The sequence below is a fragment of the Numida meleagris genome, chromosome 3 (genome assembly GCF_002078875.1).
Source record: "Numida meleagris isolate 19003 breed g44 Domestic line chromosome 3, NumMel1.0, whole genome shotgun sequence".
NCBI classification, from domain to species: domain Eukaryota; kingdom Metazoa; phylum Chordata; class Aves; order Galliformes; family Numididae; genus Numida; species Numida meleagris.
Window position 1 is genome coordinate 14,420,605 of NC_034411.1, and position 16,699 is coordinate 14,437,303.

At 39.4% G+C, this 16,699-nt stretch overlaps 1 long non-coding RNA gene across 1 annotated transcript; it reads left to right on the forward strand.

The window, feature by feature from the left end:
* Positions 10,890–14,177, forward strand: LOC110396667. Its single transcript, XR_002437153.1, has 3 exons — positions 10,890–10,969; positions 11,618–11,687; positions 12,198–14,177. It is a non-coding gene; the product is annotated as an uncharacterized LOC110396667 (long non-coding RNA).

The window sequence follows — 16,699 nt, forward strand, 5'->3', positions numbered from 1 at the left end:
GAGAAGATCTAGAAAAAAAACCACAATGAAATGTGATCAGTGTCACTAGTTATGCCAGCTGCAGTGTGTGCTCTCTGGAAATGGTCTGGATGTGTGTAATTGAAGCACAGATGCTCAGTAGCTTTCTGCCTAGGAAAATGGCTGTTTTTAATCAAAGTATATGCACACTTGAAATACGTAAAAACTTCAGCTTGGAAAAACTTACCCATCTTGTCACCAGCCATGGGCAGGACACTCACTGAGCAAAAATGAGATTAAATCTACTCAAAATTTCCATGTCATCCAGATTCAAATTACCAGGGAGGGATAATCTCCATAGTGGAGATGAAAAATAAATGATTAATGGGTGCTTTCAAATGGTCTACTTGGGTGGCTATGAGCCCAGACCAGTTTTTGATAAATAGAAAAGTTAGGTTCTCAGCATATGAGTGGAAGTAGAAAGGAAATGCTCCTTTGAAAATAGTCCCGGGACTTATACTAAATGCTAGAAGTTGTTTCTGAAGTTGGGTCTGTCATTAGTGGCATCTCAGATTCCAGGCTGGATACTGGAATGACCTGAACTCAAGGCTGTTAGTGATGATAGAATAATGCTAGGATTTCTTGTGAATTGCAGAAACAGCAGTCTTTGCACCTGCATGGTGGCTATCTGCAGGATCAGAGGCTAAGATGAAATGACATTATTTTGGGAATGCCCAGATCAGATACATCTACAGTTCCTCTGCTAGATGTAGGACGCTTGGTCTAAGGACAGATGCAGCAGCAATGTTGAAGACCTGCCCTTTGAGAGAGCTGTCTGATGTGTGAATGTAGAGGAGTGGTACTAAGGAGATGAATCATGCTAATGGTTGTTGTGTTATCCAGAATATTCCAAGTAGTGCCATGCTTTGTTCCTCCCATATATACATCCTAATTTGCAAGTGGAACCTCAGCTTTCCTTCACGCACACATTGTTCCCTTTGGAACAATGTGTTTTTCTGGTCTAGAAAGCACAGTTGTAAGGTCCTATTTGGGGTTCTTTGAAGGAGAATTCAAGGAAGGAAAGAACATGGATTGTTCAAATGGGATTTTTTTGTGTGTATTTGTTGGGCGCTGTTAAACAAATAATTTTAATTGCTTGCTATAGAACTGAAAAACAACCTTGAAAAGGGTTTGTCAGCAATGGAAAGAAGAATCATTTGGAAGAGGAAAGGAGGGTCTAAGGAAGGCCCTCAAGAAGGAAAAGAAGGCAGTGAGCTTACTAAGAAAGGCGGATAGCTTCAGTTCGGAGAAGCTGAGTAAAGAAATCCTTTTCTCCATCTCCTATTTGGGACACACGTTTTCCTAGACCTTTTTGCTACACTCTGTATAAAAAGACTATTGGCAAATTATTGAAAAAGCATGTTGTTGGCTGTAAAAGAAATGCAAAAAATACAAAAACTCCAACCTGCTTGCATACAAGAAACTAGAATTTTTAAAGCCTGTTTGCTGAATTGAGCTTGACACAATACAAGCTGAATAGCTGATATGTGAAATACTGTAACCAGAGAAATTTCTGTATTGTTGTCATACCTAGCAATAATGAAACTGGATGCCTCAGAAAGAAGGCTGTACATAGGTATGCAGTGGGTGTACCTACCTCTGTACTTGGCCATCTGGAGCTGTCCAGCAGAAGTCTCACAGGTGCTTGATGGCAGGGTCCAGGAGGACAATCCTCAAGCTGATCTCAGCCAAGGTACCTATGGTTGTTTTCATGTTTCAAACAGACAGAGGAAGCCTTGGCACACAGTGACTGATCTTTCATGGCAACTGGCCAAAAATGCTGAGCAATTTACCTCAGAATTTTCATCTTAAATAAATCCTGTTAAGTTGATGTTTCTTTCAGATTGAATGTAGTGGAACTTTCTGCATGAGTTGAAGAGCTCTGAGGATTTTTCATGAGGAATAACTATTTAGCAGAATGAAGGTGTTTAGTCAAAACCAATGTGTCCTTCCACATACTCCAAAGAAGTCCTGGAGAGTTGTGGTTTCAGGACTTTTGACTTCTTATATTACTTTTCAAGTCTTGACTTGGTTGATGCATCTTTTCACATCAGTCATTTTCATCTTTCACCTTATCATTGGACAAGAATGTTGTCTGTGTGCAAATGTATTATCATGAGCTCTGCACAAATTAAGACTTGTGACTTTTTTAACAATATGAAAAGTATTCTTGAACACATGGAGTAAAACCACACTGAGAGTGCTTTGGCTTTTCCTTCTGATGTTGTAAAACAGATGAATGCTATTCCTCTTGTAGCTTTGTACTTGAACAATAAATGAGGTCAGCAAGTCCAGTTTAGACTGAATGTGTCCCTATCAGAAAATGGAATGTAGTTAAAAGAAAAATAAATCTCTTCATCTGTTTTGTGGTTGTGTCCCATGGGACCCATAGTTCCAAGACTCTCTTGTTTTCTTATCTCCCCCAGGACTTGAATGACATCCTAGTTACACCACAGAATTTTCTCTAACATTGCACCGTTTTGTGAATTATGATGTTGGGCAAAACCAGTCATTTTAGAAATGCAGATTCCACAGGATACCCAGAACTACTCACCTTCAGCCAAATTAGGTATTCATTTATTCAACAGAATGGATGCTGACTTCAAAACAAATATTCAGGTGTCATTTTTGGCTTCTCTGTTTTATCTTGAGGCATTGGAAATTAGATTACTTAGACTTCTTAAATTAGCTCAGACCTGATTTCCGTGTATGCTGATAAAGCATCAAAATACCTCTGGTGAAATCAGAGTTTCAAAACACTTGAATGAAGGCAACCAGATTTAAATACTTAAGGTATAGGCAATTTCTGAAGTAAGACAAGTCTTTCATGAAACTTTCTAATACCATAATAATCTTTATTCTGTATTGTTATCAAATTCTTCACAGTTGTGGTTTCTGTGAAAGGCTGATTTTCTTCATGCCTTGCTCTGAGACATTACTGTTTTCATTCACTCTTAGAAAATAAACTTAATGGAAGTATATATAAACATTTGCTTCAAACTATTCCAGTAGAATCCAATCCAATATGTACAGAACTCTTTCTAGTGACTTCAGCTTGATCATTTCCATTCAGTCCAGTAGCGAATGACAGTTTAGTTTAAAAAGAAAAGAGGAAAGATTTGATGAAGAACAGCATTTGGTATTTGTAAAATTAATAAAAGTAAAGTTTATCTGTTTTCTATTCTTTTTTAGCAGTTCACTTCTGTTCAGAAATATTGATCTACGCTGAATTCAGTTTGATCTTTGGCTCCAGATGCTTGTTATTTCTGGAACTATTTAAATTCTTTACAAGAATGATTTAACATACTTGGTTCCTAGCAAATTATTGCTTTCTCTGAATGTTATCAGGTACATTTTTTTCTTCAGAAAGTATGTGCAATGGTATCTGAACAAAACCACATAAAGAAAGCAATCCTGAAGAGTCTCAGTTAGTTTGCTGGGTTCAGTGGGAACTTTTCTTCCCTCTCTGACACTGCACAAGTCAGGTCCACACGCTGTGATAATGATTTTTAATTAGTGTAATAAGAAGGTAGATCAGGCGTCTCAGCCATGACTGACTTTACAGGTCATTATCATATTTTGTTTTACCTGTGACATGAATGCATAACCTTACACTGATGTGTAACAATCAATACTTCTGTGTATCATAGAATCATTAAGGTTGTAACAGACTACTAAGATCATCTAGTCCAACCATGAACTCAGCACCATGCCCACTAAACCTCCCTAGTCCTACTGACTAAAATATTTCTGATACAAGCCAGGAAGCTGTTGGCCGAATGGGATGGAATAGCTTAATTTCTTATTTCATGGCTTTAAGCTTGAGCTTGAGCAGGACTGTCTGCTGCAGCTTGTCATGTTCTATGGTCAGTGGAGCACCAAAGTGGCAATTACAATGACAAGCTCCTTCAGCTGAGGTTGGTATGTAGATTGTCAGTTCAGCAAAGTCTCAAGAAAATACAAAACACACCATATGTACGTCCCATTAGATTAGATATGTGATGTCTCTCACTGTCTTTGCATTAATCTCATAGGGCTGTTCCTCTACATGTTAAATGTTTTGACAGATCTACTTATTTACCAGTCAAACCATATCTACATAAACCTCTTGGTTGTTAGGTTTTCTTTTGATGTTGTGTCATGCAGCAATGCCCTTTGCTCTAGCCAAGCTCAGATAGGATGTCAGTCATAGGAAGTTAAGGAAAAAAAAAAAAGTGTGGTTGAACCACAAAACCAGTTTCCAAGAGAGAAAATCAAAAATAGAGATATTGTAGAATGGGATGCCAAAATGTCCTTGCCATCTGGGAAGAGACTGTTGGGCAAATTTAAGAGGAATTTTCTGTGGAGATGTAACAAAGGCAATCGTGTTGCAAAACCTGCAAAAATCTCTGTGGTCTTTGATTTGGATGGCTGTTGGGCTGGACTTTGGCCACTGGGTGTCTTTAATATAGAGAAAGTAACATTACTTCCCTTTGCTCAACTGTTGCTTTTCACTTGTGCTGATTATTATCACTCAAATATGAGCTATTAGTGTAGAATGAAATCACTAAAACACAGGAAGCTGAAAGTAGTGCCTATGTTTCCCCCTTACACTCCCTGCAGTGCAAGTAGAAGAAAACAGCATTAAACTGCACCATTAGCTGCCAGAAGTTAGCTATTGCTGTCTGTATTGTCAATTCCTGAAGCTTGGCCTACTGATGGGATAATGTAACATACATTCACTGCAGTGTCCCAATATCCAGCAAACTATTTACAAACAAAATAGTGAACAGTTCAAGAGGAAGATTCATTACTCTTTTTCTCTGTGCTGACACAAAAATGAGATGCTTTATTTAGCACTGCTTTTTAATAGGAAGATGATCCTCTGGTATAAATTGACATTGTTTTATTGACAGTTTCACTAGTGAAGTCACCTGCATGAAGTATCAAACACAGAGTATCTCCAAAGATCACAAATGTATGTATTCCAAAACTTCTGCTCCATTTGTACTCATTTTCAGTGTGGAAGTACGTGAGATAGCTTTGAATATTAAAGCATGATTTTGATGGTTTAAGAGGACTTTACATTCAGAGATGTGGTGTTACCTGAGAAGCATCAGATACATCTATGAATTGACTGAAGTATCTCAAGATTGCTGAGCAAGGAAAGATTTTTGTCTGCCTGACTCCCACTTTATAAAATAAATATCTGAAGGTTTGGTTCAGTTATCTGTCTTTGCCAAGGGGAAGAATGGGTCTGAAAATTACATCAAGCTGAGTCTTTCCTTTTTTATCCTTCTATCTGGACCCTTGGAGTATATGATATGCATCTGCTCTGGGCCCTTGTACTGGGTGTATGAAGCCCTTTTCTTACTCCTGGGTCTGAAAAGTTTCCAAGAGACTAAGCTCATGCAGCTAATGGAGACCTTCCCCATGCACACAGAATTCCGAAGTGCTACTTAAAAAAAAAAAATCTGTCTCACTGAGAGGGAAGGGTGTTCTTTCTCACCTAAAAGAACACAGCTCTCAGCTGTATTGGTTTTTCATCAGAAGCCCAGAATAAAATGAGTACCAAGTTAAAGGAAACAATAGGAATGTAAATGTCATTTAAACATGTACATCTGCAAGCCATTCTATCCTGAATGCTTGGAAAGTTTACTGTCTAAATATTGCTTTTTCTTACTCCTCCCCTGCTCTGTCTAGCTCTGATTTTTCTCAGCCCTGGGACAGAAGGTGGGTCTGGTATTCAATACCGTGCAGTTCGCCATCATTGCAGAACTCTCCAAAGTCTGGATAATGATCCATGCAGAGCAGTTGCAAAGCTTTTCCTTGAGACAGGCAAGGAATTGGGCTCCTCCTCAGCAAGGAGCCCAATGCAGGAACTAAACTGTTGCATGCATGGCTCTATTAAAGTACCTTTCTGTTTGGAAATAGGAAAAATGCCTTAGGCCGACCATTCTCAAAATAGTGTTGTGGACACAAAGCCAATATAAACATTATAAGCTCTTAAAGTACTGTTGTTTGAATCATGGGTTTGAATTGACTCCTTCACCACTTACAGACTGTATATATCTCACTTTCAGCTCTCAGGAGGATTCCCAGCTGTTTGCACAGACAGACAGTGTCCTTCAGGGAGGTTTCTGTAACATGACTTTCTAGAATGTAAATGGTAAAAAGCAAAATTCTAGACACCTAGCAAATAAAGTACTATGACAGCCCTGCCCATTATCTGTGTTGATCAAATTCTCCTGGAGCTATTAGTGTTATTTATTTGTTTTTATAACAGCAGCACTAATTTATTTTTATTAGAAGCTCCTGCTGTGGTTGGGGTTCCATTGTTATAATCGATGGACAGTCATAATGTAATAGACAGGCCCCCTCTGAAATATTAATGCTTTATTCCGGGCATCAAGACAGTGTATGGGGGGCAAGAAGGATTCTTCTTCCTAGCCCACAGTTGGAAAATGGCAGCATGCAAGATTTCATAAATAGTCTAAGGCCACCCACAGCACAGAAACTGTAAACTGGAGATTGTAAATCTATCAGCTTTAAGGAGGAATCTGGCTACAGAAAGTCTCACATAAGACCAGTTTAAAAATTTAACAGAGAAAGCACTGAAAATGTTCCATACCCAGCATACTGTGTGCATTGTCAGTAGCGTTGTAGGCAGTACAACATGTCTCTGTGTACTCAAGGTGCATATATATGAACACTTGCCCTGGTCTTGATCAAAATCATAGAATCATAGAATTAGGTTGGAAAAGACCTACAAGATCATCCAGTCCAGCCATCCACCTACCACCAATAACCCCACTACACCATGTCTCTCAACGCTGTATCTAAATGTTTCTTGAACACCTCCAGGGATGGTGACTCAACCACCTCCCTGGGCAGCCCATTCCAGCGCCTGACCACTCTTTCAGAAAAGTAGCATTTCCTAATGTCCAGCCTAAATCTCCCCTGGCGCAACTTGAGGCCATTTCCCCTCGTCCTGTCACTAGTTGCAAGAGAGAAGAGGCTGACCCCCAGCTCACTACAGCCTCCCTTCATAGAGAGAGCAATAAGGTCTCCCTTGAGCCTCCTCTTCTCCAGACTGAACAATCCCAGCTCCCTCAGCCGCTCCTCATAAGGCCTGTGCTCCAGACCCCTCACCAGCTTCGCTGCCCTCCTCTGAACACGCTCCAGGGCCTCAATGTTTTTCTTGCAGTGAGAGGCCCAAAACTGGACACAGTACTCGAGGTGCGGCTTCACCAGGCCTGAGTACAGAGGGACAATGACTTCCCTACTCCTACTGGCAACACTATTTGTGATCCAAGCCAGGATGCCATTGGCCTTCTTGGCCACCTGGGCACACTGCTGGCTCATGCTCAGCCGAGCATCAACCAACACCCCCAGGTCCGTTTCCTCTACACAACCTTCCAGCCACTCTGCCCCAAGCCTGTAGCACTGCCTGGGGTTGTTGCAGCCAAAGTGCAGGACCTGGCACTTGGTCTTGTTGAACCTCATCCCATTGGCTTCAGCCCAGAGATCCAGCCTGTCCAGATCTCTCTGTAGGGCCTCACTACCCCCAGGCAGATCGACACTTCCTGCCAGCTTGGTGTCGTCTGCAAACTTACTGAGGGTGCTCTCAATGCCCTCATCCAGGTCATCAATAAAGATATTGAAAAGGACAGGCCCCAGCACCGACCCCTGGGGAACACCACTCGTGACCGGTCGCCAGCTGGATTTGACTCCATTCACCACCACGCTCTGGGCCTGGCCCTCCAGCCAGCTCCTTACTCAACAAAGAGTGTACCTGTCCAAGCCATGGGCTGCCAGTTTCTCCAGGAGAATACTGTGGGAGACAGTGTCAAAGGCTTTGCTGAAGCCTAGGTAGACCACATCAACAGCCTTTCCCTCATCCACCAGACGGGTCACTCGATCATAGAAGGAGATCAGGTTTGTCAAGCAGGACCTGCCCTTCACAAACCCATGCTGGCTGGGCCTGATCCCCTAGTTGTCCTGCAAATGCCACATGATCTCCCTCAGGACAATCTGCTCCATAACCTTCCCTAGCACCAAGGTCCAGCTGACAGGCCCGTAGTTCCCCGGATCCTCCTTACGACCCTTCTTGTAGATAGGAGTCACTTTGGCAAGTCTCCAGTCTTCTGGGACCTCTCCAGTTGACCAGGAACGCTGATAGATGATGGAAAGCGGCTTGGCTATCTCCTCCGCCAGCTCCTTCAGTACAAAATAAAAAAACTGAAGATTTCAACAGAGAACAGAGTTTGCTGAAAATGCAGACCATACAGTTCTGAAATGACAATTTGCCTCCTTTTCCAAAAATAAAACATTTATAGCCAGTTTTGCTACAACAAGTAGCATTTCTAACAGGTTCTTTTACCTCTCCAGTAACATCGAATGTAGACTTGTCTGGACATAACAGCTCTTCACAATGTATATCAATATAGTTTCTTGACGCACTGATCTAGGAGTTTACCCTCCTACCTGCAGAAATGCAGGTGCTCACAATTAGTTGAATGGTCTTTTCTGGCTCTCACCAGGAGGTCAAGTAGAAAGTGTTAATTAGAGGCAAAATAGTCTAGCATATGGTGATAGCAAGGGTAATCAGATGTGGAGATGAAAGTTATTTCCACTGTGAAGCAATTAACTTTTAAAAGTTAGTTCACTAACTCTTAATGGCTGGACATTTTCTGTCCTCATTTATTCTGTATTTTCTGACATATGAGGGTAGGATGTTCCAGATGGAAACAAGTTTCCAGGATAACAGGAGGTTGTTTGGGCAAACCAAAAACCTTAAATATTTTCTTTTCTTGGCTGGGGAAGATGATGTGCACTGGTAGCATTTGCATTGCTCTGGCCTTTGAAAGTACTTGGTTTCAAAAGTAATGCAAACAATCAGAGATGTTGTCCTGCTTTAGTCACTATTTTGAGCTGTTGCTTGGGAAAAAGCCACAAGCTGACCAGAGGAGGTCTGTTCTCACCCATAAAGATGGCAGAATTCTATAGCGAGGATCTGTGTTATTGAGAATACAAGTCTTATTTCTTCTGTCGCCTTTCATCATTCTCCATTTCCTTAATGGCAGCATGTATTGATTATGTTAGGGTAAAGATATAATCACAAATTTCTCAACACACAATTCTAATGCTCAAGGCTGATAAGGGATCTGAAGAGAAAACAAGGAATTCTTCTAAGGATAAGCCAAATTTTCCTGCCAACTGAAATCAGTGAAAAGACTTCCACCAAATCCAGCTAAGCTTGTGTTTGACTGTCATAATGAAAGGTACATTATGATTCTGCATTCCAGTTTCACTTTCCAGCATAAAATAATCCTTTAATGTTGTAAGTGTTCCCTTTACTGCTGGTTCTGTTTGTGTCAAGTGACATGAGAAGGTTTGGCATTTGACTATGCCAGAATACTTTATGTCCTCAGACTGGGAAGAGACTTAAGAGAAGTCCCTTAAGAGACCCTGCCTCCCCTCTGTGCTGTGCAAGGACCTGCGAAACCTTCTCTCCCTAATGCATAGTAATATTCTTTGTTTGTGTAATCTGAAGGAAGGCATCCCCTGTATATGAGCATAGAATCTTCTTGTTATCAGGCATGTATCTGATCATGGACCAAAATCACGTGCTTGTACCTATGGTTAAACGGCTTTAATCTACCTGCAATGAGACCATGGCAGGTAGGTGTAACTGAAAGTTCTAGAAAGAGACAAGAATAGCTTGAACAGTTTCTCGCTGGTGATGTCTTGGGAGCCCTCAGGATATGAGACTACAGAAGAGAAGCAGGATGGGTGAGCTGCACATGTAGCCCAGCCCAGGTCCAGTACGCAGAGATTAACCACCTCTGATGCAGTTTACCACAAAGCTTTGAGACAAGAAATAGAGAATACATCACTTCTGTCTGTCTTGTCTGTATATACTGTACTAATAATTCACATTGTAAGAAAAGGAAGATGCTCCTTTAATTAGGTGCTAACACAGGCTACTTCTGGCCACACCTCTGTGATTGGAAGCACTTTGTTCATCACTATATAATTTTCCCTAAATTGTTCATCACATTTGTTTTTGATTCTTTGCAGATGTTAAATAGAGTAACTCCATCAATTTCAAATAAAGAACATCCTAAAAATAGCTTTGATTCTTATGAATAATAAGAATGCCTAAAACATACTCGCGTAGACATCTTTTTTTCTTCTCCTTATTGCAGCTATATTAGGGAAATCTGAAAGTATTTCTGCAATAGTCACTAGCAGGAGGTGGAGCCCTGATCAATTTGACGCATTTTGGGTAGTTTTTAATAAAATTTAAAAAAAAAAAAAAAATGAAGGTGCTAGACTTGTAGGGGAAGACTGGCTTGTAAGTAGCACATTTGTACTGTTTTTATGGAGAGCTGAAAACTGAGGAAAAGCTGGATTTGGAATTAGCAATTCTGGGCTTGGAATAGATTTTGTTTTGTAGCATGATGTTGTTAAGTTGAGGGATACTGCCTGGGATAAAAGTTGTTGCTGTGAAGGTGTTTCCTGAGGAAATGGAAATAGTGTGGGGAAGATACCAGGAATGGAGTTCAGCAGTTCTGCACAAGATTTCCTGGAATCTCAAAACTTTTCCCTCGGAAAAAGGGAGACTACTGAGGGCACTGCTGAGAGTAAAGAGTGAGAATGAAAGGCTGTACAGTGCAGTAACAACTCTGATCCTCTAACAAGTCTCTGGTGGCAGAGAAAGGGAGCCTGGCAGGCTTACTACTATGCCTCTCAAGGCTGAAAGAGAGATGCAAAGAGTAAAGATAAACTAGTGAGTTGGGCTGGTTGTGAAATCCAAGCTTGCTTCTCCCTTAAGAAAATTTCCTTTGAAAGTCTGGGAACTCAATTAACTTACTGCTGTTCCCTGTCTGCAAATTGCATACAGGTGAAATCCTGCTTCATACGTAGCCTGGGTAGGAGATAGAACGTTAGGAGGTTCTTCAGAATGGTAAGTGTGTCCCATAACACCTATCTTTAGTCTTAAAATGCAAACCTTCTTGAGTAGCTTGTTTGGTGTATTGTTGTTTATAATGCCCTTGACAGAAATTGTGGATTCTGGATGGAACATTATGAATATACATACAAGAAAGTATGTGCTACCCCAGTGCAGGGCTGTGAAAGCGTGCCCACCAACTTACTTCACCTGTTTGCCCTCTGTAGTTCACCACAATGTGTCCTCTGCAGCTGAGAAGGAAGAAAAGAGTAAGACTGGCTCTTTCAGTGTAGCCTGATATTTAAGCCTTTTCTTAAACTGATGGAATATTGTTGAGAAAGTATATGTGAAGTTAAAGCTCTTATCAGAACAAGCAGTGATGTTTTTATTTAAGTTTAAAGAGGATGTTGTAAATCCTGGAGTACTACAGGTTCAGAAAAAGGGTGAGATCACTTATAGACATGCTTTGCAAGCAGGTTCACAATAATCTACAGACGTTTATTTGCCCAGATGAGCTTATAAATTGTTGATGTCTGGCCTCCATTTCTTTTGCACTTTGAAGATCCAAGACATTTATTAGTATATATTGCTACTATTGGCTGGCAGGGATGGCTTGAAATCTTTGATCCTATGATGTAAAATTTCATTTTGTTTTTGTGACAGCAACTAGATAAAATTCATTTAACTCACGGAGCATAAACCATGGATTGTCATCATCATGTGCAGAATGATGGTGAGTGAGTTGCCATTCTACAGAAATATCTGAAGCTTGCATGAAACTCTTATGCAGCTTTCCAAATGTCTTTGCCAGGTTACCTTGGTAAGGCTATTGCCTGCCTCTTGCTGTGTCCCTACAGAGTGGAGATGCTGTATCCCAAGACCTGTCGCTCATTAGGAATATCTGACTTGTTCCTTGAAAATGTATATGCACATATGCTGTCTTGCTTTACTTTTTTCTAGACAATGTATTGGATGAAATGATGAATGATGTGGTAGAAACCTGTCCTTTCCCCCATGCCATCAGCTCCAGAAGCTGAGGGAAAAGGGGAGGCTTCTGCAAAGAACTTCTTGTTCAAATATGTTTTCTGAGGCTCAGCAGAAATGCCAAAAGAATCAGACATGATGAGTAGTAACTGCAGTGTACGCACTCTGTATTGGAGGAATAATGCCTGATATTTGTAGGTTAAAAGCAATGATTTTTCTAACCTCATGGCTTAAATTTTATGAGTTTCTGCCCTTACAGGTTTTCAAGACTCAACCAGACAAGCCCATAAGCAACTTGATCTAATTACACCTGCTCTGAATTGAGGGTTGGAGTAGATGACTTCCAGAGGTCCCCTCCTGCTTAAATTATTCTATAATTTTTATAAATGTCCTAAACTTAAGTACTTTTTTGTGTGATCTGTGATATATGTTATATGATATTGGCAGAGATTTTCTGATTTATTGAGGTTATTTACACCAAAATGTTCTTTGAAAAGGTTATACTACTGTTACATTACAAAATATAATCTTACTGTCTATGTGCTACTCTTCATACCAATGTTTGACTGAATTCTTGGCTGCTGTAAATCATTTTAGCAATGTAAGTAGTTAGTTACAACAGTTTTGTTTTATTTTTATAGTATGTCCAAGTGTGAGTGTTCAAGTTGTCTATTAGCTTTTAAATTTATAAGGATATCTCTTTCTAACTTGGGCTAAGGCTTCTAGGAAGGGGGACAGGGGCAAATAGAATTCATGTTTACTCCTAAGTTTTTCCTTACTGCTGCTATGATTTATAATATCCTCCATGTAAATGAGGGCTGGGCCCTTGCATGCTTCATTTTAATACTGAAGTCCAAAGTACTTATTTATAATGATAACTGCTTTTGATCTGCTGAAACGTCACTGATTTTTTTTGGCAAAGAATTTGCCATATTCCGCAGTGTTTGAGGTTTGACCGATTGAAGATCCAGCCTCTGAGATTTGGCTTGCAGGGACCACCAAACCTTGGACGTATGTAATCATGTGGGAACAGTTTGCTTCTAGAAATCAGGAAATATTTCCCTAAGCTGCTGATTGCTAGGAGAGTATACCACAGAAAGGCTAATTCACTGACTTTGTTTTTGTTCCTAAACAGCTGTTTCCTGAACATGGGTGGAAACAGCATACTGGACTAGAAGGACCTTTGATTTGACTCATTATGACTGCTGTTGTTTCTCTGTAAAGTAATAGCTGGTTGTAGCTGTGCCTAATAAGGACTGGTAAAGGAGGACCCAGACAAATGATACAGTTAGGGATTAAGAGAGGTTGCACTGATGAAGAGTTATTGAGGTGGTCATACTTGACTGTTGAAATAAAGCTTAAAATTGCTGCTGTTCAACAAATATTACTGCTGTTCAACTAATATAGCTGGTTAAAATCTCCCTTGATTTTAAGATCTTAATTATATTGCTCTGACAATCAGCAAAATGGCCATTTCATGTGGACCGCAAGATGTCAACAAGACACACCCACTCCCACTGTCCACATTTGGCAGATTGTTTTTTTAAAAGTGAAATAGCACGTTTGAAGAGAGCCAAACCAAACCCAAAATGAAGACAAAACCAGAAGGACCATTCAAGTGGGTGTGACACTGTGTCTGTTATTTAAAACAGACCTCTTTTTCCAACAGGTCTCATGACACATTTGTCCAAAGATGGAATCTTGAAGTCATCAGGTTTATGGTAACAAATGACTCAAAGTGAGCAATTCTCTCCCTGTTTGGGTTTCTTTAAAATTTAATTTAACTTCTATTGTGAGATTAAGGAAATAAGAAAATAATTGATGATTGTCTAACCTAAAACCTCTAATATAGAGTTCCATCACTGGTGATGGATAGTGTGTTGTGGGCATGTTAGCTGCAAAAATATATGGGTTAGGTTGATGCACTCCTTCACTCAGGTTTATCTCAGGCACACTTGGGACACTCAAGTCCCTCTTCTGAAGGACTTGATGGAGGCTTTCAAAACATGAAAATATCATTGTGTTCCGAAGTATGATGACTGAAGCAATTGGATGGCCATCTGAAAATGTAACTATTATTTCTATTTACTTTACCATCAGTTGTGTGACTGTAAAATAGTATAGGAAGCTAAAATCTTACAAACTTCCTTTTTGTGCTCCACAACTAATGCAGAACTGTTCATTTTAAATTAATCATTTTTTTTGTTTATTGACTATTTAAAGATACTTTTATAAAGAATTCCAGAGTAGAAGTAAATAGTTTAATTGTTAATAAATGAAAGTCATTGATGGATGTTATCATTCAAGACTCCATTTTTAAACATATAAAATACTAGCTTCAACAAACATAACTAACTCTTTGAGTTCGGTTTCTCTTGCAGTACCTTATCCAGTTTTTCAAATGCGCAATAATCAATTAAGGATTATAGCATTTGCTTATTTTGAGTGAGATTTTGGATGTTAATAGAATGTGTGGGATCTTCCTCTCTAATATACTGATGTCTTGGAAGCTGCTACTGTGTGCTCTCCATCTTTGGTCATAGAGAATAGAGTGGGTAAGATAAATTTTCCATCTGTTTATGATATGCAGTTGAAGTCGCTTTTCATCATGCACTAGAAATATCTTACTTTGTTCAAGTTAGTTGATATTCAGGGTTAGAAATGAAATTATAAAAATTATTCCTTATATATATATATTAAGGGTGTTCTCATCTGCAGTAGCTTCAGAAAATAAGTTAATATTTGTTTTAATGTGTGGTATATTATTAATTAAAGCTTATCAAAAAAATCCTCTTATATCTGAAGGTATAGAAGCTCTTTACATCAAACACAGACTCAGGATTGATAAGCAAGCAAGTTACTTTAATTTTTTTATATATAGAAACTTTGGGCAGAATTTCTGTCTTGTATCATCAGCAAAACAGATTTATGCATGTCTTTTTTCTGCAGAGCTTTTCAAATTTCTGTTTTACAGAGTGCTTGTTTACGATGTCTTACCCAGTTTCACAAATCTGTAATTGGCTCTCAAATTCTACTTGTTCAATAAGATTTCTTCCTATATTAAATAATAATTATATTTGTTGTTACAGACATCCCAGAAAAGTGCTGAGAAATGTGTGTAGGGAGATGCTTTTCTGGCAAACTTCTTCCTAAAATATGGCTGCATGTGTTTAAAAATGTATTTCAGAGGCACCTGTGAGACTCTATCATGGTCTAGGATCACTTCTGTTAGGTGTCATGTAAATTGCTTCAAGTGAGCATCCCACGTGGAAGGATGAATTTTTTTTTTTTTACTTCTTGTTTTTATAAGGTTTTTTCATCTTTTAAAAGCATCACTAATAACCTAGCATTCTTCACGTGTCCATTACTGGAGACATCTTGGTTCTTAAGGAATTTATCATACTTTCTACCTGCATTTAAAAAATAAAAATAAAGAAGTTCTGTAACATTTAGATTATTATTTCATGTTGTGCCAGTCTACATTTGGCACAAGTGATCAGAATGATTCACTGCGTTAGTTATTGTGAAGTTCAGTGGACACATGATAAAATGCTATGCAGTTACTTGTCAAAGAAAATTGCAGCAGCATCCTCCAAGCATTTCTTAAATGGGAAAGGAAATCTAATGGGGTTATCCAACTTAAAAGCTTTTGGTGTCATAAATTCGTAACCTCGTCTTGTGTTACTCTTGAGTTACTTTACTCTCTTGACTATCAGTGGCTTGCTGGTCTCTGGTTTTAACTATGTTGTACCAAGCCTTTCACTCATGGAGAAAGTGTAACAGGGAAAGTAGTGTTGACTTACAGCATTGACCTGATTGTAAAGCTGCAGCTTCTCAGGCACAGGTAAAGCTTCTTGATGGAATAAGTATGTTGCTCACATTTTACTCTGGCTTTATGTTGAAGCTGACTGTATTTATGGGGCAGTCTGTCCTGCTTAGTTGTTGCAAGTATCTTTCTAAAATGAAAACTGAATGTTACCAGTGGACCCTTCACAAGCAGAGTCCAGTGCTCTGAATCAGACTCTGATCTGTCTTCTCCTACTTGAGATAGTGGTATGCCCGGTGGTGATCTTTCTTACAGGTTTTCAGAATCTGACTGCCTTTCAGGTATCACATCTTTTCCTTGGGCATAGAAAAGAAGAAAATTTCTTTTGGTGGCAGGAAAGACTTGTTACGTTTTATAGATGAAGCACTAATCAATTGGAGTGGCTTGGTGCAGGAACAAATATAGATTGGAGGCCACCCAGGCTGTCTTGGAAAAGGATCACAAGACTTCATCAGCATATAGCAAGCTGTTAAATGACTCAAGGATATGATGGGATGAAACAACAGTGATGACTTTGTGACTGGCAAAAACTTTAGGAAAGTTGAAAGAAATGTCTTTCTAATAGTGGAAAGAGCAATTTTCTTTTGCATTCATTGCATTTGGTGTATGTGTTTCCTAAGGAAGATGCTCTTTATTTGCAGACTAGTGCATTTGCCAAGTACTGCTGCAATTAGAATAGTAAATATTTGTTTTTGATTGAAAGCCCAGTAAATATTTGTGTATAACCCATGTGAATAGCTGGAGCCATTTTAGAGCTACAGCTGAGCAGACATAACCCAGCATTGGCCCTTCTGGGAAGTTTTCTTCTTTTTTTCTGACAGCTGAGTCATATAGGTTTGTGGGACAGAACGAGAAACAACTGCCATGCTCTTCACCTTCCAGAGATCTGAAACATGAGCCATGCAAAAACACACAAATAAAGATGATCCCCAAAT